At 42.4% G+C, this 21,949-nt stretch overlaps 1 protein-coding gene across 2 annotated transcripts in view; it reads left to right on the top strand.

The window, feature by feature from the left end:
- The first annotated feature begins 10,604 nt into the window (after positions 1-10,604).
- The window catches only part of LOC138788681 (G-protein coupled receptor 22-like), a 155,363-nt gene continuing 144,018 nt past the window's right edge, over positions 10,605-21,949 (top strand). For both annotated transcript variants that reach the window (XM_069966787.1, XM_069966786.1), the window contains exon 1: positions 10,605-10,859. The gene's annotated coding sequence lies outside the window, so the exon portion shown is untranslated. The remainder of the gene's footprint in view (positions 10,860-21,949) is intronic.

The raw sequence follows: 21,949 nt of genomic DNA, 5'->3' as shown, positions 1-21,949 counted from the left end.
CTCTAGGTGGTGGGGATGAAAAAAACAAGCATGGAAATATCCTGCTGATTGGTCATTATACTGAAATGCATTACGTGGACCTTCACCTTGGCTCTTTCTTATATGCCAGAGAACCATAAATTTGGCTTCCATGACAGAATGGTCACACAAGTCTAAGATCAATCAGCTCAATGCCTACTGTCTGAAGGAATAGAATAAATAATCTGCTGAATTCCGTGGAAGTGGGGAATAGCTTGGCTGAAGATGAATTGTGTTTTGGGGAAATTTTTTATTATATAGGTTTATTATCTTAGGCTTTTACTTTTCAGCAGTAGTTTTTATGGAGTGAAATCTTCAGCGTAGGTGACCTATAGGTGTATTGTTCAGGGGCTCACATTCTTATGACCTTTAGAGTAGAGCCTGGAATGAGTACATTATTGCATTTTCTGTCACTGACCCCTTTTTATATTCCTGCTGTCTTACATGGATATATGCCTTTTGAGCCCTTAATGTGTTAGGGCCCGGCTTTTGGTACCGCCCCTGCAATCTCTATAGGTGGGACACTGGTATTAAGCCAATGTACATTACAGAGAGCATTCAAATTAATCTGCTGCCTATGTCTCATTTATAGGAAAAAGTACAGAAGCCCTTTGAATGAGGATCAGGGAGTCTGAGCTGAAGTGTCATGTAGAGGGATAATCCGGCCTTCAGGTGGTGGTACTGTATTGTAGAGCTGCTGTGGGCCTGTAAGTGATGAAGATTGACGGCTAATGAGGAAGCGGAGGCATGGCCGCTCAGCTGATCGAATCCTCCAGCAATAGGCAGATAACAGACAAGTCTTCATTGATCTCTATGTGAGATTTGTCATCTGAAGGCCTCGTCAATAACTATCAAAAAACCTTCTCACTTAGTGACTGCTGCAAATTTCGGTATCATTGCCTTTGTGTTATATATAGGGAGCTTGTTTGGACATAGGGTATAAGATATCTGCTTCCAATAACAGCATGTTAGAAAGAAGAGAATTGTGCAAATAGAAAATATACAAATTTTAGACCAAGAACAAAGCTCCCTTCCTTCCTAACTCCTATCTCATATGTATCATCATAATTATGGATCCTTTATTTGCCTATATATAACATTTCAGCCCACAAAATGTGACGGCTTTCTGTATGACAACCTAAAGACAAAATGAGGTAGAGGGTGGCCTGATAAAAGTGTAGTGTTCTGGTACGGGTGTGCCACTAAGTCTTATACCACCTGTCTTTAACCCCTTAAGGTCAAAGCCAATTTTCGTTTTTGCGCTTTTGCTTTTTCCATTTTATGTTTAAAAGTCCATAGCGCTTGCATTTTTTCACCTAGAGACCCATATGAGCCCTTATTTTTTGCGAAACAAATTGTACTTTGCAATGACAGGCTTTATTTTTCCATAAAATATGCTGCGAAACCGGAAAAAAATCATTTGCGCTGTCAAATTGAAAAAAAAACAACAATTTGTTTTGAATTCGGGGAGTTTTGCATTTACGCCGCTCGCCCTATGGTAAAACTGACTTGTTATACATATTCCTCAAGTTGTTAAAATTACAATGATATATAACATGTATAACTTTTCTTTTATCTGATGGCTTTTAAAAAATTTAAACCATTGTTAACAAATATATGTCACATAAAATCGCTCCATTCCCAGGCTTATAGCATTTGTATCCTTTGGTCTATGGGGCTGTGTGAGGTGTCATTTTTTGCGCCATGATGTTTACTTTCTATTGGTACCTTGATTGCGCATATACGACTTTTTGACCACTTTTTATTAAATTTTTTCTGGATTTGATGCGACCAAAAATGCGCAATTTTGCACTTTGGAATTTTTTTGCGCTGAGGCCGTTTACCGTACGAGATCAGGAATGTGATTAATTAATAGTTCAGGCGATTACGTGCGCGGCGATACCAAATATGTTTATTTATTTGTTTATTTAATAATTTATATTTATAAAATGGAAAAAGGGGGGTGATTTGGACTTTTATTAGGGGAGGGGATTTTTTATTAATAAAAACACTTTTTTACTTTTTTTTTACATAAACTAGAAGATTGCAGCCGGGATCGGTGCCGTTCAGAGCGGGGTACCAGATACGTCATGGGTCGCTAAGGGGTTAAGGGGTTATCCAGCGCTACAAAAACATGGCCACTTTTCCCCCTCTCTTGTCTCCAGGTCAGGTGTGGTTTGCAATTAAGCTCCATTTACTTCAATGGAACTGAGTTCAAAACCCCACCCAATCTGGAGACAAGAGAGGGGAAAAAGTGGCCATGTTTTTGTAGCGCTGGATAACCCCTTTAAGGTAACTCTGTAAGGTGTCACACTCTGGGATGATAGGTGCCTTTCCGCACTATGACCATTTGGGGTCTCACTCTCCCCTGTTTGTCAAGCACAGTTGAAGATATAAGGGTTAACTGCTGTTTGTTGTGTTCACTGTTCTGACCAATGAAGGTTTCTCTTACGCCCTTCACCTATTACACTACTTCCTTCTTCTTTCTCTAATATGTTTTCCACCAATAGGAGGTTAGACCTGGTCACCCCTATATAGGCTAGTTAGTTCCTGGTGGGAAGGTCTTCTTTAGTGGATGGTGCCCAGTGCCCGTGTGTCTGGGGTGGGTAACTGCAGACCAGAGCACCAGAGCTCACCTGCTGTATACCACCTAAGTATCCTGGGCTGATCTAATGAATTGGCACTTGTTTAAAGGAGCTTTTACAGGTCCATAGATTGCAACATTTGAAAATTGTTTCCATAACCCCAACTGTAGCAGTTTCTCTTGATGCCAAGAAGGTGTTTTACCGAGTGAACTGGTCATACACCTTCTCTGCTCTCAAAAAGTTCAGCTTTGGTGGCCCAATTTTCTCGTCCATTAAGGCCCTATATTCTTCACCTTCTGCTCTTGTATATACTAACTGTTCCTTATCTGAATCTTTTAATATTACAAATGGAACACGTCAGGGATGCCCCCTCTCCCCTCTAATATTTATTCTCTCAATAGATACCCTAGCCCAATCACCCTGACATTGCTGGAGTTTCTACAGGTACATCTTCCCACGTAATCTCAATCTACGCAGAACACTTTGGCTTTGACAACAGGGATGTGGCTTCTTGTGGGCGAGGTTTACGGGGGTGTGGTTTGTGGGATGTGGCTGATCCCCAGTGTTTTTTTTGTTTTGTTTTGTTTTTTAGAATACTCCCTATATTGTCCACATTGTAAGGACCTTACAGTTAGGACATTACAGAGGGTCTATATTACACATCCCAGTATCAGACCTCCAGCATATTACACATGCTAGTATCAGGCCTTAAAGGGGTAGTGCACCCAAAATTTTTTTCTTTCAAATCAACTGCTGCCATGAAGTGCCAGAGATTTGTAATTTACTTCTATTAAAAAATCTCAAGCCTTCCAGTACTTATCAGCTGCTGTATGCCCAGCAGGAAGTGGTATTATTTCCAGTCTGGAGAGCAGGAGAGGTTTTCTATGGGGATTTGCTCCTTTGCTGGACAGTTCCTGACATGGACAGAGGAGGCAACAGAGAGCACTGTGTCAGACAGGAAAGAAAACACCACTTCCTGCTGGACACACAGCAGCTGATAAGTACTGGAAGGCTTGAGATTTTTTAATAGAAGTAAATTACAAATCTCTGGCACTTCATGGCAGCAGTTGATTTGAAAGAAAAAATTTTTTGGTGCACTACCCCTTTAAGGCACAATATAGCCCTTAGTATCAGGCCTCCAGCATATTATATACCCCACTGTCAGGCCCCAGAAAATTATAGACCCGTATATCATCCTCCCTAGTAGGCATTCCTTGAAGGTAATCCCCCTGAAACTTAGCTCCCCTAATGTTCCCTGCTCTGTACTGTCAGAGAAGAGAGCCAATAGTTCCTCCCTCTGTCAGTACGCTATTTTACTCCGCTGAGAGTAGTAGTAGCTGGTAGTACTGGGTAGGGTCCCGGTTAGCCACTTGCCTGATGGTATGTCACATTATGGGCACGAGGGATAGCAGCTGTAGACCGGGAACCTGACCAAGCGGAGGCCGAGCAATTCTTCGTTGTCCTTAGTCAGGGCACCAATAATTACAACAATGCCAAGGTTCAGAAACAACGGTAGTTGTGTATTTACTATAACGGTGGTAACTCGTAGCAACAGTCTCTCTGGATGCAACTGGGTATAAGGCAGACTTGGATAAGGCAGAGTAATGGGTGATGCTGCCATGGGCTGTGAGAGTAATGTGCTGGATGATGGGAGTAGTAGTGATACTGAAGTTGAGATGCTGGGGGGAATAAAACTGAGGTGAATACTTGCTGTTGATGATTAGAGAAGATGATGAGAGGAATGACTGAAGAACGGCACCCAGATCTTTAGTATAGATGAGGATCTTAAAACTTGAGAATAAAGACACAGCCAGGTCCTGACTGGACCGGAACACTTCTAGTAACACTGGAGCAGCAGAGCACACTTGTCTCTCTCCTGGCAGTGGAGAGAGGACACACACAACCTATCCCCTTGACGGTAGGAGACAGGAATCAGGAACAACAGAGCAACACACCCTTCTCCCCTAAAGGTGGAGAGAAGACTGAGGTAGGACAGGAAGTCACATGGTGTTCCCAGCCAAAGCTCGATGGCCATTGGGGTTACCATGGAAGCAGGGGACAGTCACGTGACACCAAGCCATTGCATCATCACACCATTAGGACATATAGGACCAAATATACATGAAAATGAGTGAAACAGCAGACCTGAATACTGAGAAGGGTGACACATCATACAGTTGCAGTGGACCATAGTTTTCCAGAACAGAGGCAATAACATATTGACTGACTCAGATATAAAGATACACTTTGAAGAAAACAACAAGAGAAGGAACTCTGTTCTGGGACACTGCATAAGCACTAGGAGTTAGGCGTGTTTATGGTTAAGCATTAGGAGTGCTTATGGTTAAGTGCATTAGGGGGTGAGGCTTGCCGTGTGGCCAGGGGGTTGGGGCTTCCCCTGTTTCCTGAGCTGGGTTTCAGTCCCGACGAAGCCGGGACTCTCTGTGAATATGCAGGTCTCAATTATTGTCCATGCAGGCAGGAACGTATTTAGGGCAGGGCAGCACCTTGCAGGGGGGCAGCACCAGGGAGCAGGGGGAAAGAAAAAACATTTTTTTTTGTTTTTAGTTTTTTAGTTTCTCACCTCCTGTTCAGACTTGCCAGTAAATCTGGTGTCTTTTCCAGGGGGTCGGGGGTATGGTGGTATTGGTCAGGCCTGGTATGGCCAATCGGTGCGTGAACATGGGGCGTCTTCGGGTTTAGTGCCTAGGGCAGCAGCAAGTGTTAATATGACTCTGCATGCAGGGCCATATGAGCGATCACTGGATTGTTCATGTAGCCCTTTAATTCTATCTTTGTTGTTCATACAGGGAGATTTGCTTGACTTTTGCTGCAACACATGTTTACCATTTTATGGCTAAACATTGAGCAAAAATCGTTCTGTTCGTCACATAATTACCTCCCTGTAAAAGGTTCATAAAGAGGAAGTCCTCCTTAACTTAAAAATGACAGGCAGGCAAGGGGGTGCGGGAATATAATAAATAACATATACTAACCTGTTCCTGTGCCCCGTAGTGCTGCTCTCGGGTCTCTCCGTCAGCTGTCCGATACCGTTTTCAGCAAGCATCTGGCTATGTCACATACTGCTCCTGCTGCTGAAACATCATGATTTTCCTTACACTAACAGAGTGGCACAGTATAATGGAACCATAATGTACCATAGTACCTTGCAGTGCTTGATGTGATGTCCATCCGTTTAGAGAAGACACAAACTTACAGTATCTCTTTTTATATCTGAAGTTTTATTCCTGGTCCATCTTACAAAGCATGCTCACAGGCTGATGTATTCACTACCCATCGTCGATACCATCCAGTCTCCTGCGGACGCTTCAGAGGATATGCTCCACCTTCCTCATGCCCGAAGACGTAGGGGGTAGGAAGGCCTTATATGTATGTCCCAGTATACATATTAACCCATTAATAACCAAATTACAAACAGAAACATATTCACAATTGTCATGTTTAGCCAGTCAGTGACTGCAGTGGTGTCCCACCCCAGTCACTGATTGGCTAAGCAGCCAATCCATTAGCCGGGTACATGATGTTCCAACAGCAAGAGCTGCTTGAGGCCGGCTGCTGTCAGATATCAGGAGGGCCTCGCTGCAAGGGCAAAGGGATGGGTAAGTATACTTTGTTTATTATGTTTCCGCAACCCCCTGACTGCCTCTGATGTTTTAGTTTCATGGGACGTTTCCTTTAACACACAACTGTAGGATCAGACTACACACAGGGTTGCTTTGTAGTCTGTAACCATGGAGATACAGAGACCTGCAGCAGGGATGGGGAACTTTTGGCCCTTCAGCTCTTACAAAACTACAATTCTTATGATAAAGGGTCTATCCCTTGTCTACAGGAACCACAAAACATTATCACTTTTAAACAAAACTATTTCCAGCATTGCATCTCTTTATTACACATACATTGCATCAATGTAACATAATGACACAAGTCTACATAGACTTTCTGGTTGTCCAGTGTTGTAAATCTATATAAAACTTCTCACTAGGTTACTATTAGGTAAAAGTGCTAGAGAGCTCCAGACCATGTAACACATTTCCAGTCACAGCTGTGTTATAGAGACAAGCGCTTTATACAGACCCGTCACTCTCTGCACAGACATCCCCAGATTGTGCTGTAAATTTGTCTCATATCCCAGTTTGTGTCAGTTTTAATCCAATTTCATTTAATTGCTGAGGTTTATAAAGAACGTCTTCTGTCTTATCCTAAGAAGAGATGTAATATGTCCTCTCCTAGTTTACAGTAGTTCTCATAGATACCCTCTAATAAGTCCTCTTAAAGGGACAGTACCATGGAGATGTATAATTTGGTGGTGGCAGTATTGTACAGTAATATCTCACCAGTTGCCCAAATTGAGTATGGTATTTACTCATTTCTGGTACTTTACTGATGTAATAGGGCACACATCCCTTTCCTGGCAGATGTCATCAATTATAGCTGGCTTCCAACAAGAAGACTTTTATGTTACTTTTATGGGGCACAGTGGCTGACATGATGACATTATTATTAGTGCACTGTGTTTGAATGAAATGGTTTTAAAGACGCTGAGCTGACACTATTATGGGGATGCAGTGACTAGAATTATTATTGAGGCATTGTGGTTGAATACTACTAGGCTGGCACTACTATAGGGACACTGTGGCTAACATCATTATTCGGATTGTGGATGGATAGTACCATTATAGAAATACGTGACTGGCAATATTAAGACACACTGCAGCTGGCACTATTAACGGACACTTCGGCTGGCACTAATAAGGGACACTGCGGCTGGCACTAATAAGGGACACTGCGGCTGGCACTATTTTGGGACATTGCGGCTAGTACTATTATGGGACACTGTGGCTGGCACTATTATGGGAGACTGCGGCTGGCACTATTATGGGACACTTGGCAGGGCCGTTTCTTGGTCGTTTTGGCTACAATGTGAATCTTGCTAAAAACGCCCCCCCCCCCTTCCAAAACAAAATGTAATTCAGTGACTCACAGGTGATGTCTTCTTTGTTCTGAGGCATTATTTTCCTTTTCCTCTCCTTCTGACGCAGACCACCATGATGATTTCTTCCAGCTACAATTCATCTCTTCTGAACCTGCCAGACAAACACCTTAGGCTCTGCACTTTTACAACTACTTCCACTTTTTGTGTCATGTGTCAAGTCAGTAGGCATGCGGGTTGCCTCCTGTATGTAGGATCCCCTGCTGTACCCCCATATAGTAATAATACCCCCTGCTCTGCTGTGCCTTCATATAGTAATAATCCTCCCGTGCTCTGTCCCCATAGTAATAATCCCCCTGTGCTCTGTCCCCTTAGTAGTAATCCCCCCTGTCCCCTGTACAGTTCCCACAGTAATAATCCCCTCTGTGCTGTCCCCATAGGGATAATCCCCCCTGTGCTCTGCCTCCACAGTAATAATCCCCCCTATGCTGTCCCCATAGTAATAATCCCCCCTGTACAGTCCCCACAGTAATAATTGCCCCTGTGCTATCCCCATAGTAATAATTCCCCTTGTGCTGTCCCCATAGTAATAATCCCCCAGGTGTAGTGCCCATAGTAATAATCCCCGCTGTGCTGTCCCCATAGTAATAATCCCACCACGCTTTTTCCACATATAGTAATAATCCCCCCCGTGCTCTGCCCCATAGTAATAATTCCCCCCGTGCTTTGCCCCATGGTAATATTCCCCCCCATGCTTTGCCCCATGGTAATAATCCCCCCATGCTTTGTCCCATGGTAGGTAATAATCCCTCCATGCTTTGCCCCATGCTAATAATCCCCCCATGCTTTGCCCCATGGTAATACCCCCCCCCCTGCATTGCCAAACACACACACAGGCAGACACAAAAAAAACAACAGCATTATACTCACCTTATTCTAACGTACGGCAGATCCCTCTCTCCTCTAGCCTGCGAGGAACAGGCCACCGCCACCCCCGCACACATCTATTCTCTCCTACATGCGCAGTGATATGACATCATTGCGCCTGCTTGAGGCAATGGGTGGCGGCGGCCTGGCAGGGGCTGAGTGCGGTAACGGATGGGGGTCGGTGGCCGAGATCTGGGCAGGTGATGGGGTGGAGGGGCAGATGATGGGGCGGGGCTAAGTGAGGTCCAGGAGGTGGCCCGCACCACACTAGAAATGGACCTGACACTTAGGCTGGCACTAGTAAGAGACACTGCGGCTGGCACTATTCAGGGGCACTTCGGCTGGCACTAGTAAGAGATACTGCGGCTGGCACTAGTAAGAGACACTGCAGCTGGAACTATTATGGGACACTTCGGCTACACTATTAAGGGATCACTTTTGTCATCATGTTTGCTATTACCCACATACTGTATTATGCCACAGTATGTGTGTTACCTTCTTTGTTTGTCAGGGTAAGCTCAGCTTCAGAACACCCTTAGGAGCTCTGCCCCATCATCCAGCCTGCCCCCTCCATTGATTATGGTTAGAAGGAACGGGCAGGATGACACATCAATGCTCTTAAGGGTGCTTGGAGTGGAGTTTACCCAAGAGTGGGACCGACATCATGGAGGAAGGTAAGAGACATAATTTCCACCTCTCTGGGGGTAAAGGGGGCTATCAGCAAGTTAGATTCATCTAACCTGCAGATAGTTCCCCTTTAACCATAAATCACCAGACAGTAGCATGGAATACATAAAATCAATAGAGCAATCAGTTAACCCTTTTTAAAGTTTCTCCTTTAGCTGTGCCATCTAAGGTGCAAGTCACATACTACAGCTTCAGTGTGAGAGCATAAATACAAACAGCACCATCCTATCCTTGTAGAAATAATGCTGGGGACTCCGGCTTTGGGACATGGCATATATGTAAGTGTGCATGTGAGTGTAAGTGTGCATGAATGTGTAAATACATCTGTGTAATGAGTGCGTATATGTATGAATCCTGTGAACAGTCGTTCTCTTGTAGTCTGTATTACAGTTTTTTGTCATTGTTACAAAGAACAGAGCTGAACATGTGCAGCATAGAGAAGGTGTGGACAGGTTATGGAGATTTTAGGTGCCTTGTGGGAAGATGTAGAAGACATTGTGCCCGACTTCTCACTACAGATATATAGTGCAGATAGACAGATCCTCTGAGAGGATTGGACCATTGTTAGACACTTGATGTACTGTATGGGTTGACGTGGAATAAACCACTGCTTTTATTTTACCCATTTAGAAAGCAGCGGTTTACCTGATGTGTGTGAATTCTGGACTGTTAATCCAAGTCTTTTTCTGTTGTGATTGTCATTTAATTCTTCTGTGCTTGTATTGTCACTGCAGCCATCAGGAGAGAGGTCTTGAAAGTCTGTTGTGGTGGTTTTCGGAAGAGAATAAAACTATGGGAGCGGAAGTGGCATGATTAATAGTAAACATAGGTCACAGTTCTAGAACCCTACACAATTTTGTTATCCTGAGTGGGCACCTGAGGTGGCTTTGTCCATATTTGCCATTGGCATGGAGAGAGGGTGGTGTTTTATTTATATATGTTATTGAGGGTCGGGTTTAAAGATACAAGAGCACCACAATGCCCTAGTCATTTGTTATCTCAAGATTAGGATATGCAAACTGCTAGAGAAGTTGATGGTGATAGATAGATAGATAGATAGATAGATAGATAGATAGATAGATAGATAGCTTTAGATGTGTGTGTATTTGAATGTGTTAGTCTGTGTTTGTCTTTTTCTGTGTGTGTGTGTATGAGTGTATATTTTTTCTGTATGTGTGTATATCAATATAGCGGGTGTATGTAAATGCATGTGTATGTTTCAGTGCGTGTGCAGATGGATATTTATGTGTGTGTATTTGAGTGTGTATGTGAGTTTGTATAGGGAGGGGGTGATGCAGTGAGTGTAGTAAGTGGGGGGAGTTGATAGGATAGACGGAGTGGAATAGGGAGAGAGGGAGGGCTGTAGTGGGAAGAACAGAGGGAAGGAGAGAGAAGGAGGGATTGAAAGGCTGCAGCGCACACACACGGACACACACACCTGCAGCACACATCCTCATCCCCAGAGCAGCTGGATCAGGAGCAAGGGGGCTGCTTCCTGCAACCAGTGGGAAATTGTCTACCCTCAACCACAGTCCCATCAAAACCTTGGATGAAGGAGGGGACCCCTTATCATTATCATGGCACTAAAGATCCCATTGCTATAGATACCTTCTTCCCTGGGGAACAGCTTGGCACCCCAAACTTCATTCACAGAGCCCCAATAGGATAAGAGCAGAGGCACCACCAAGGTAAGTGCCATATACCATTATATGCTACTTTACCCTCAGCCTCCTACCAGGAGATTATCATGGAGATGTTGCAGAGCTGAGTTTGTCATATGATATCGCTGTAGATGATATCACGACACATTGTTTTACATAGAACTGATTTACATAGGACTGCAGGTACACCTTCCGTATTATCTCGACTATGAAAGTTAGCACTGTACACAGACAATGGAGCCCTAAAGAGTTAAATAACAGAGCCAGTTCTGCATCTCAGCTTTTTTTTTAACCTGGAACATTAACCCTTTAAGAGCGAGGTCGCTGAAGAGGAACTGATTGTAGGAACAAGTGTGGATGCTGTCATTGGGGAACATTTTGCTCTGCATCCATAAGTGTCACTCAGCATTGCCCTGTAGGACCCAGCTGTCAATGTGCCCCCCAGGCTCTGCAGTGACTGCTCGGGAACAGTGTATATAGTCCTTAGTGCTTCTTGTGTACTGGAGATTGCAGGAGATTCAGCTAGACTGGGTATTGCTGCAGTAGCATATAGCATTGGATTGGCGAGAGGGGTGAAGATGTGGGCATCTGCCTGGATGAAGGTGCTTAGAAAATCACCTGTTCAGAAGGGTTATGTCCACAAGTGCCCACACAGATCAATGAGCTGACATACTGCAAATAGGCTGGATCAGCTCACTGTCACTGGGAACCAGTACCACCACAACATGACTGCATGCTCCCCATGTCCTGCTAGTTACCTGTCATCTGGCGGGGGGGGGCAGCACCAGCACTATGTTTTGGATACAGATAGAATTGACTTGAGTGAAGCACCTGCATATTACTGAGCTGGTGTAGGATATTCTGTAGATTATCTGGCTGCAGGAATGTACTCATGTATTATCTGCTGGATTACACAAGGTGGGAGCAGAGTTGTCACACTGTGTAGATAGGTGTCCTCTCCTATTCCCATCTTATTTTTGGTTATACAAAGACAATCATATAAAAGCTCTCTCTGTATTTTACTAGAAATACTTCTTAAATGGTCTCTGTCATCTACTATAAGTATACTGTATAGATTTATCAGTGTTTCTTGCATATATTTCATATCAATCTATCCACACAATACATTTCTTTTTGTTTGGAAGTACTGACCATTTTTTATATCTATTATTAATTAATCAATCAATCTATTACATTTGTCTATCTATCCATCATATCCATTTCAAATCTATCTATCTATCTATCTATCTATCTATCTATCTATCTATCTGTCTGTATATCTATCTATCTATCTATCTATCTATCTATCTATCTCTATCTATCTATCTATCTATCTATCTATCTATCTATCTATCTATCTCTATCTATCTATCTATCTATCTATCTATCTATCTATCTATCCATTTATTTTCTATCTATCTATCTATCTATCTATCTATCTATCTATCTATCTCCTATATATCGTCTATCTATCTATCTATCTATCTATCTATCTATCTATCTATCTATCTATCTATCTATCTATCTATCTATCTATCTCTATCCACCCATCCATAATCAATCTATCATCTATCTCTTTCTAGTTTGTATTGGTTGAATTGTTAAATTGTTAGCTCTTTAGACAAGGATGCAGCCCAATGCTGCGTTTACACGGAACGATTATTGTGCGAATTTGCACAATAACTATCGAATTTGAACCATAATCGTACGTGTAAACGCAGCGAACGATCAAGCGACGAGCGAGAAATCGTTCATTTTAATCTTTGAACATGTTCTCAAATCGTCGTTGGTCGTTCGCAAAAAATTTGCAGATCGTTCAGTGTAAAAAGTCGTTCACCGATAGACTTAAGCAATCGCAAAACGATTTTTCCGTACGATATATCGTTCTGTCTAAACGCTGATCGTTATAAAAAAAAATCGTTACTTCGAAATCGTTAATCGTACGATCAGGCGAATTATCGCTCCGTGTAAACGCAGCATAAGTGTTTGTTATAATGCATTGTATATTGTAGCGACATGTTTTAGCTGTCAGCACAAGTCTAAGGTAGAAGAATAAGGAGCTATGCAGTAAAGATTCTGCACAACTGTTCTTGGAGGTGGATGTGTGGCTAATGATTGTAGATTGGCATCCACACTCCAGTCCTTTACACTTCACAAATAGTAAACTAGAGATCCATGAAAGGTGCATTGTAAATGTTAATGATGGATTAATTGCATCTGAAATTTGGCATGTCCTGACAAGTGAGCATGGGGCTGTAGTGTATACACTGGTACAAGTGCCCAGCAGATAATGACATCACTTGTCGCTGTGTTTAATGGCATCATTCCCTGTGGTTGTCAGAGCATGCTGGGAGTTGTAGTTGTGAAACAGCTGGTGATCCATGACTTTGAGATTACAACTTAATATCTTTATAGGCATGGTGGTCTTATACTGACTACATCTGCTTATAGTATACCAGGGGCTCTTTGGTCCTATATCTGATCAGTTCCCCTAAAAATAACCTTATCACAGGGTGTTCTGCTACAGAACCCCCCACAGGAGAAAGGGAGCATTACATGGCTCCAATTGTAACACATGGATGTGCAGTTTCCTTCAGGTCTTCTTCACATCTGGAGGGTCTATGAATTAGGCTGCCCTGTCTGTTAACTTAAAAGGGAATGTGTCATCAGAAAACGACCTATTATTTCAATAAAGTTTTTCTTTTAAACATATTTTTTATGATTTTTTGTTATGAAGTATTTTAAAATTTTGCAATTTTACTATTTATATTTTAAAATTATGCCTTTTTTATTCTGACCACTAAGCCTATAACTAAGCTGAGCCCTGTTCTCTGCAGACCACTTTATAGCAGTGTCCTCCTTACCATCACAGGTTTGCAGGCGATACCGGTGCATCAGTAGATACAGTAGATATGCTCACAGTAGGTGATGTTTAGAACTTGCTTCCCTGTGTAGAATGACCTCTATGCAGGACACAGAGCATGCCCAGACCACTTTTCCATTCAAATGAATGGGGTCTTCTCCAGTCCATTGCGTCTATGTCCATGGGGTTGTCTAAATTATGTTAATAACAGATCAGGCAAGATGGCTGCCCCCCCCCCATAATAATGTACAAAAGAAAAAGAAAAACAATTACAATAGAAATAAATTGAAAATTAAGAATTTAATTTACAGTATCTGTAAATATTGTGAAGTAATCTAGGTGATCCAGTTCGTATTTCATTCGTTAATATACTCAGGACGGCTCTGTGGGGATCCTCTTTGCAAGATAGGGGGTGGGGGTAAGGGAATGGTTTTTTTTTTGCCAATCTTTATTTAAATGTATACTATGGGCCTGTGGGCTGTTTGCTCGTGGACATGTTCACTCGTCATTTGTACATCCTAATTTTGTTCTATTCTCTTGATTTACATGTGACTGTACTTTTTCTTTATCATCTGCTTTGAAAGCAAAAGTTTTTGGAAAACCTAATAAAAAAGATAACCCCCTTATGACTGCAGAACATACATCTTATAACAGTCTGAGATAACCAGATCCATTTTTTTGTTCTCTTTCTCTATAAACATACAGTTTTGCAAAAACAAAAAGAGAGGGGAGCTGTTGGTTCCCAGTTGGAAGTTGGTTCCCAGCCCCCATTCCCCATGTAAAGTTGTTCTAGTCTAATGCATTGTTAAGCTTTCCTCGGTTGCTCCTGTGTAATTGGGTTTTCTGTATAAACCAGGAGTGACTGGTGCCCCATTAAATGGGTGTCTTGAGGGATGTATTAACAATTGTAATGTAGAATGCAGTGCAGGTTATAGGAGACTAATCAGTCTATTGAGTGAAATGAAGCAGCTCAGGTATTCCCTGTATCTATTCCTCATGAATAGTGTGAAACATATTTCCAGGCGCCAACAAATAAGGAGGAAAACCCTGGGGGATGATTATGTTATCCTTTTCTGCAACAGGATATAGGAAGTGGTGGGGGATGAGCATGCAATGTTGTTGTACAGGTTGTCATAGAATAGGAAGGGTCTCTGCTTGAAGTATCCTCTTTTTTATATTCTGGTAGACAGTCACCAATGACCTCCATTAAAATTTTCCCTCCAGATTTTCACAGAGGCAGAATACCATACAAATCTGCATTATTGTATAGTGTTACATGCTCTTCAGTTTCCTGCCAGGATTAAATATCAGTCTTTACGGCGGTTCTGCAGTTATATTTATGATCCAGGAGGAGCAGATCTATGTGACCAGCCCATATGAATGTATTTCCACATTTCTATTTGTAAGCGCAGATCAGGCAGCTTGTCGAGTGTTGTGTCAATAGATGGAACGCTAGCCTACTATGTTTACTGTAAATGGGGACGAGTTTGAGAAACAGAGATCATGACAAGTGGGTGATTGCTTGTAAAAAAAACTCCAGGAGACGGTTTGCAAACGTCTATTGTTAAAGTGCAATTATAACGTGGCGGCTAATAAATCATTTTTAGGGTTTATGGTTCCCAATCGTTCCATCTGTCTCCTGGCATAAGAAGGCAGTCCTGTGTATATTGTTAATTATAGGTATGGTTTGTAGCTAAGATTTTCAGGCTATTTTTCTGTATACATCTTCTATATGTCTCCATAGTTACAGACTACAAACGAACACTGAAATGTAGTCTGATCTTGCAGTCAAGTGTTACTTTCTTACATTTAACTCCTCTTCTGCTGTCTGCAGGAGTTGGGGAAAAATAGGCTGGATTGAAACAGTAAAAAAAATGCTTCCACACCCAAAAATCTTACTGATATGTATTCTGCAGTAATAAATCACTTATAGCAGCAACATTTCCTACATCACTGCATACACAACAGTGTCAGACATGCTCAGATACTAGGGTCAGTTTTATAGGAAGTGCATTTGACCTTGTTGGGGCTCTGAAATATCTTATGAAACTGAAGTTACTGGTTTGATATTAACCCCTGCTTCCTCTACAAACCATTAAGCCCCTTCTACTGACAAGCTAGGTTGAGGTTACAAAGGTCATCAAGGTCAACTGAGTCTTAGGGTGGTATTACACGGGCCGTTGGGGGCTCGATAATAAATGTAATCGAGCGCCGATCTGCTAGAACGGCGCTCGTTTACTTGGCCTATTACACGGCCCGATAACCATTTAACAAGGGCTGCATGGACATTGTTACCGATGCCCTTGCAGCCCTTGCTTAAATGATATACTTTACCTATCCACGCTCCAGGGCTGCTCCTGCGGTCCGCTTCTTACCGGGTCGCGTGCGTTGTCATCGGCTGATCGTTGTATTGATTACACAGAGCCATAATTGGCCGAATTGGGCCGATTCCGCCAATTATCGCTCCGTGTAATAGTACCCTTATGTTAATCCTCCACAGTTACAAACCCAATTTGAATTGTCCATAGTGACGTTATGTGACCAGAAATTGTTGATGCGGTTCCTCCCTTGAATACACCAGCTGGTATGTGGTATAAACTATGATACAGCCTTTTTTTTGAGGGGGGGGGGGGGGGCTTGTGTGTAAAAAAAATATTTACCTATATTTTCTCTGCTTGAGTATGTTTTGATATGTGAACTGAGCATTGAGAAATAGGCTATGTTCACACACAGTATTTTTGCTCAGTATTTTGGTCCTCATATTGCAACCAAAACCAGGAGTCAATTAAAAACACAGAAAGGCTCTGTTCACACACTGCTAAAATTTAGTGGATGGCCGTCATTTAATGGCAAATAATTGTCGTTATTTTAAAACATTGTTGTTGTTAGGAAATAACGGCCATTATTTGTCATAAAATGACGGCCATCTACTATATTTCAACAGTGTGTGAACATAGCCTTTTTTCAATCCACTCCTGGTTTTGGTTGCAAAATGAGAACCAAAAAACTGTGTGTGAACCCAGCCATATAATGGGTACCTTGCTATTCCTTACATACAAGAATAGGGACTTCTGTCTTTGACTGTACACTGGGCTAGGTGCTCTGCATGCAGCCCAGTGATTCTCAGGCATGATACAAATCAACCATTGAGTGCAAATAGAATCAACAACCAATTTGAAGCAAATCCTCTTGAAACAAATGAGGTTCACTCATCTCTATTCATGAACTAAAGAATAAAAACATACATGTTAGTTCAAATGTAAATTAACAATCTGGTGACAAGGTGATTTTAAAGGGGTTATCCAGCGAAAATCTTTGTCTTTCAAATCAACTGGTGTCAGAAAGTTATATAGATTTGTAATATATTTCTAATAAAAAATGTCAAGTCTTCCCATACTTATCAGCTGCTGTATGTCCTACAGGAAATGTTGTTTTATTTTCAGTCTGACTCAGTGCTCTCTGCTGACACCTCTGGCCTAGACAGGAACTGTTCAGAGGAGGAAATGTTTTCTATGGGGATTCATAGAAAACCGAGACAGAGTTCCTGTCTTGGCCAGAGATGTCAGCAGTGAGCACTGTGTCAGACTGAAAATAAAACAACATTTCAAGCAGGACATACAGCAGCTGATAAGTATGGGAAGACCTGAGATTTGACATACACCAGTTGATTTGAAAGAAAAAGATTTTCACTGGATAACCCCTTTAATGCTCTCACTCCTGTTATTGAGCATCTAAGAGCCCCAACATGGCAAGGAAGGGGTCAAATTACAAAAAGCAGCCCGGGTCTAAGAAGTGTACTACTGCTTCTAATGAAGACAAGCTACTCAAGTCCAGAATTTTATAGGTGGGCATAGAAAGGGGAGAACTGATTTACATTTAGGCACAGTGTGGACCATCTGAATGAGACAGACAAGCTTAGATGCACTGATTTTTTTCTGGGGTAAGGAGTCATTTTGGTAGATGAAGTGATTTACTTCATATGTTAGGAATCACATAGGCTATCACATGGTGGGAAGTTGTTTGAAGCAATAGTAACCCTTTAAGTTAGGTGCAGTTTTGATATTATACATTGCTGGTTGTTGCTGATCCCCCATGCCCTTCCACTACCTTTACAGACATTTGTTCATCACAAATGTGCCTTGTGAGGCGCAATAGGGGGTATGGCTAACTAATAAATATAACAAATAGAAACAGCTTGGTGCAAAAGAGGCGGGTGCAAATAAAAGCACACTTACTAAATGTTCCCTGCTGTGGATAGACAATAATAACAGTGCTGCGCCTCACATTGTAGAAGAGCCTCACAGAAAAGCAGTATTGAATCAGATTCTGTCAGCAGCATGTGTGATCTGCATGTAAGAGTGGTGGCCTTGTAATTAACCCCTCAAAGTATAGGATAATAAACTTTACAGATACTGATGGTGATGTTGCAGGGGGGGCCGATATTGACTGCCCTGCAGCAGACATAATGTAACAATAGGACAGATACAGTCTTTTCCTTGCAGACTCCAGAACACTTTACTCAGGTCAGGCACTTTGTGGTTACAAGAAACATGTAAGTTCATAATGCATACACTTAAATAACACTTATAGCTTTCAGTTCTGTGCAGTCAATAAAGTTACAATCATACGTACCACATCAGCTGCATATTCTACGTAGTGATGAGGGAACATGTTCGTAAATGTTTGTCTGAACATGACGCTAATTGTTTGTATTCCCCGATCATGAACAATTTGTTTGATTATCGGAATGGTTATAAAGATCATTTTCGAACATAATGGAACATGCAAACGTTTATCTTGCAATGTACGCAATTACGTAAGTTTCCTCAGAACAATTTGAAAGAGCCAATGTACGTGCAGGGAAGGAAGAGCACATCAGGTAATGTAGTAGCCGTGTTCACTACTGGCATAACTGTGATTGGCTGTACGAGTAGCGTCATTACAAACATTACGTGAATACTATAAAAACGCAACGCTGAGGCTAATTTTCTCAAAGTCTTTCCTGATTCTTGGGCCGTTCAGTAGGGAGAGTGAAGTGAGCAGGGACAGCATCTGCATTTAGTTAGGCAGCAATATTCACAGTGGTAGTTAGTCAGTGTAAGGGAGAGCTGACTGAGTAGGACTTAGAACGTTGTGAAATTGTCAGTGTAGGGAGGGTGACAGAATCCAGCAATTAGGCACTATAAGGATTCATCATTTCTTAACCCTGTAGTGACCAGGCGTCCATCACAGCCCATCCTGTCCATTATCTTTCCAATGTATTTGAGTTCTTTGAGGCCAAAATTGGAGGCTCACTGGGACATCTGGGACTGTACGTTGCGGCCTAGCATTCCTCGCGTGATACATGTATGCACATACAGTACATGTGCACGGGCGGATAAAAGATACGTTAATGATACGCACCTCGTAATTGCTCTGCTATTATGTATTTTCCGCTTTACATCTGATCATCTGTACGCACCGAAAGGTGCTGTTCTACTATATGTTTGTTATTTGTTCGTAGATATTCAGCGAACATGAACCAAACCGATCACAATCCTTTTTTTTTATTTTTATGTTCGTGTTCAGGATCCAAACTTCAGGATGTTCGCTCATGACTAATTCTATGCTGCAATTTTTATGCTGCTTTGTGATGTTGTATGTTTTGTTCTGTCAAATCCGCAGCAGATTTAAATGGCAGCCAAGTGAATGGCATCCTAGACAGCAGGACAACTGCAAGTTTCCAACAGAAAACATGTAGTGTCAAATATGGCATGTGTGAACGCACCCTTACCCAGTATGGGGCACAGTGCTACGGTCTCGACCATAGAAGATGACAGTCTACAGTCTCTGCACTACTCAGAGCCATATATTCCAATGTCTCACAAACCCATATGTTTTCTGTATGAGTATGGGGGCACAACCACACAGCATCCACACTGATCACTCCCAACTACCTATGACCAAATGGCACCAAGGAGTGAATATTCCTGCTTTCATGTTGCAAAATGCATAAAAAGTTCAGCAAATAACAATAGCAAATTTACACAGTAGAAAGAATACAATAGTCAACATAACCACGTTTGCAGCAAGGAATGACTGGTTGGCATAACCAAGGCAATTTAGTTTTACTTTAAAATTATCTCTTTATCATGAGGGTATCTGACAGTCCCGAGGGGCTCTTTGATAGTTTGATATCCCCCGTTTGGTTCAATCCAAAACCACAAGCAGGTGAACAACCCCCACTATAGTATAGCATGGAAAACTAGTAACTACTGTTATTGACAGGATGGAGTTGCAATTTTTTTTTTTAATAATTACCCAGCTGTGATCTTCACCAATCGGGGCTGCCGGTAGGCACTGAAGATATCTAGGCCATCATAGAGCACTAGCGGAGAGGGGAGCAGATACAATTGGATATATTCATCATTTGCAGGAAGAGACCGGTAACAACGGGAAGATGCTAGAAATAGCACTGGCACAGATCAAAGTTGCATGCGGCAGTAAAGACCCTATTACAGCAAGCGATTATGAGCCGTTACGGTCAATAATCACTTGGTGTAATAGCTTCTATTAAAAGCCAACAATCACCTGTTTTTCAATATTGGGAAAAAAACTAGAATGATAGCAATACAGTCTGCTGGCCATCGCTCTGTGAAATAGGAGTGGCCACAGCAGACCGTTGCTATCTCCTATGGGCTCCCTGCAGCTCCCTGCTCCCCCCACTCTTACCTGCTCGCTGTTGGCGCATGTATTAGCTCCAGCAATGGGGAGCAAGCGAGCGCTGATATGACAAGTCGGAGCTCGCTTTCTCCTCCAGATCTGCCCTCCAGGGCCTTAAGGCTTTAAAACTTCCAACAAGCTTTCTACAGTTTCCCCTCTCACCCCTACAAACACTATAGTCTGTGCCAGTAGGTAGTTCCAGGTTCCAGTCACCACATGTACACCTCCTGGTGTCAGCCTGAACTGCAATCCTGGGCCTTGTTACCACCTCATATCATTGTCCCCATGACCGGCTTTAACCCTGCAATTAATTATGCGTTTTCCATTCTCACTAATTGCCTCTTCAGATTTTGATTGGAATCCGGCCCTTTAATGTTTACGCTCATTCCTGCTTTCTCAGTGGAAGTGATGAACACCTGCATGCAGTAATGTTCAGCTTCTGGATGCTCATCAAGAGTGTTGTGTAGCCTAGCACCGTGACATCACAGGAGCCGCTTCTAATGCTCAAACATTCAATCAAACATTTTTCGCCACTCGTCTCCTATGTGTTGACTTAATGCAGCATTATCTCAGGGACTGAAACCAGAGTATACATTATCTTTCTATTGCACATTACTCAGGATTGCTGCATTTGTAACCAATATGGCACTTTAAACTTATATTAAACTTATATTTCTTTACATAGTATTATAGTAGGTATATTCTTGTACGTAGGGAGCAGTATTATAGTAGTTATATTCTTAAACACAGGGGGCAGTATTATAGTAGTTATATTCTTACACATAGGGAGGCAGTATTATAGTAGTTACATTCTTGTATATGGGGGGCAGTAATATAGTAGTTATAAAATGTGAAATGGAGAGAAGAGTGCAGCTGCACCTCACACCTATGGCTGATACTAAAGCTGCTAAGCTACTTTAAAAACAAACACCAGGAATTTGGTATACAATTTGATCAAACCATACTGCCCCGTGTACCCCGTGCAGGTATCCTGGTTCACACGGGTCCCTACGCTAACTCTGTACCGTGTCAGTCAGTGACTGCCTCCCCCGCAAGGTTATATTCTTGTAGATAGGGAGCAGTTTTACAGTAGTTATATTCTTGTACATAGGAACAGTATTATAGTAGTTATATTCCTGTACATAGGAGGCAGTATTATAATAGTTATACGACATGGAGAAAAAGGAGCGTCTGCACATCCCACCCATGGCTGATACTAATGCCGCTAGGCCTATTTTAAAAACCAACGCCAGGATGTTGGTATATAATTTGATCAAACCATATTGTCCCGTGTACCACGTGCAGGTCCCCTGGTTCACTCGGGTCCCTACGCTAGCTCCACACTGTGTCTGTCAGCGACCGCCAACCCCGCAGAGCGTGCACATGCAGGGAAGGGAGGCCATGGAATGGCTCTGCAACCCCAATGTCACAGGACCAAACCCAAAATGCCCCACCAAAACCCAGCCGCCACCACCGGTGGGAAAGGCTGCCCCCAAACAACACAAGTATGAATATGGTATTGCACTCACCACCACTGCTGCAGACAGAATGG

Source organism: Dendropsophus ebraccatus, chromosome 4, assembly GCF_027789765.1.
Source record: "Dendropsophus ebraccatus isolate aDenEbr1 chromosome 4, aDenEbr1.pat, whole genome shotgun sequence".
Taxonomy (NCBI): domain Eukaryota; kingdom Metazoa; phylum Chordata; class Amphibia; order Anura; family Hylidae; genus Dendropsophus; species Dendropsophus ebraccatus.
The sequence above is the reverse complement of the archived record's forward strand: the minus strand, read 5'-3'. Positions and strand labels throughout refer to the sequence as shown.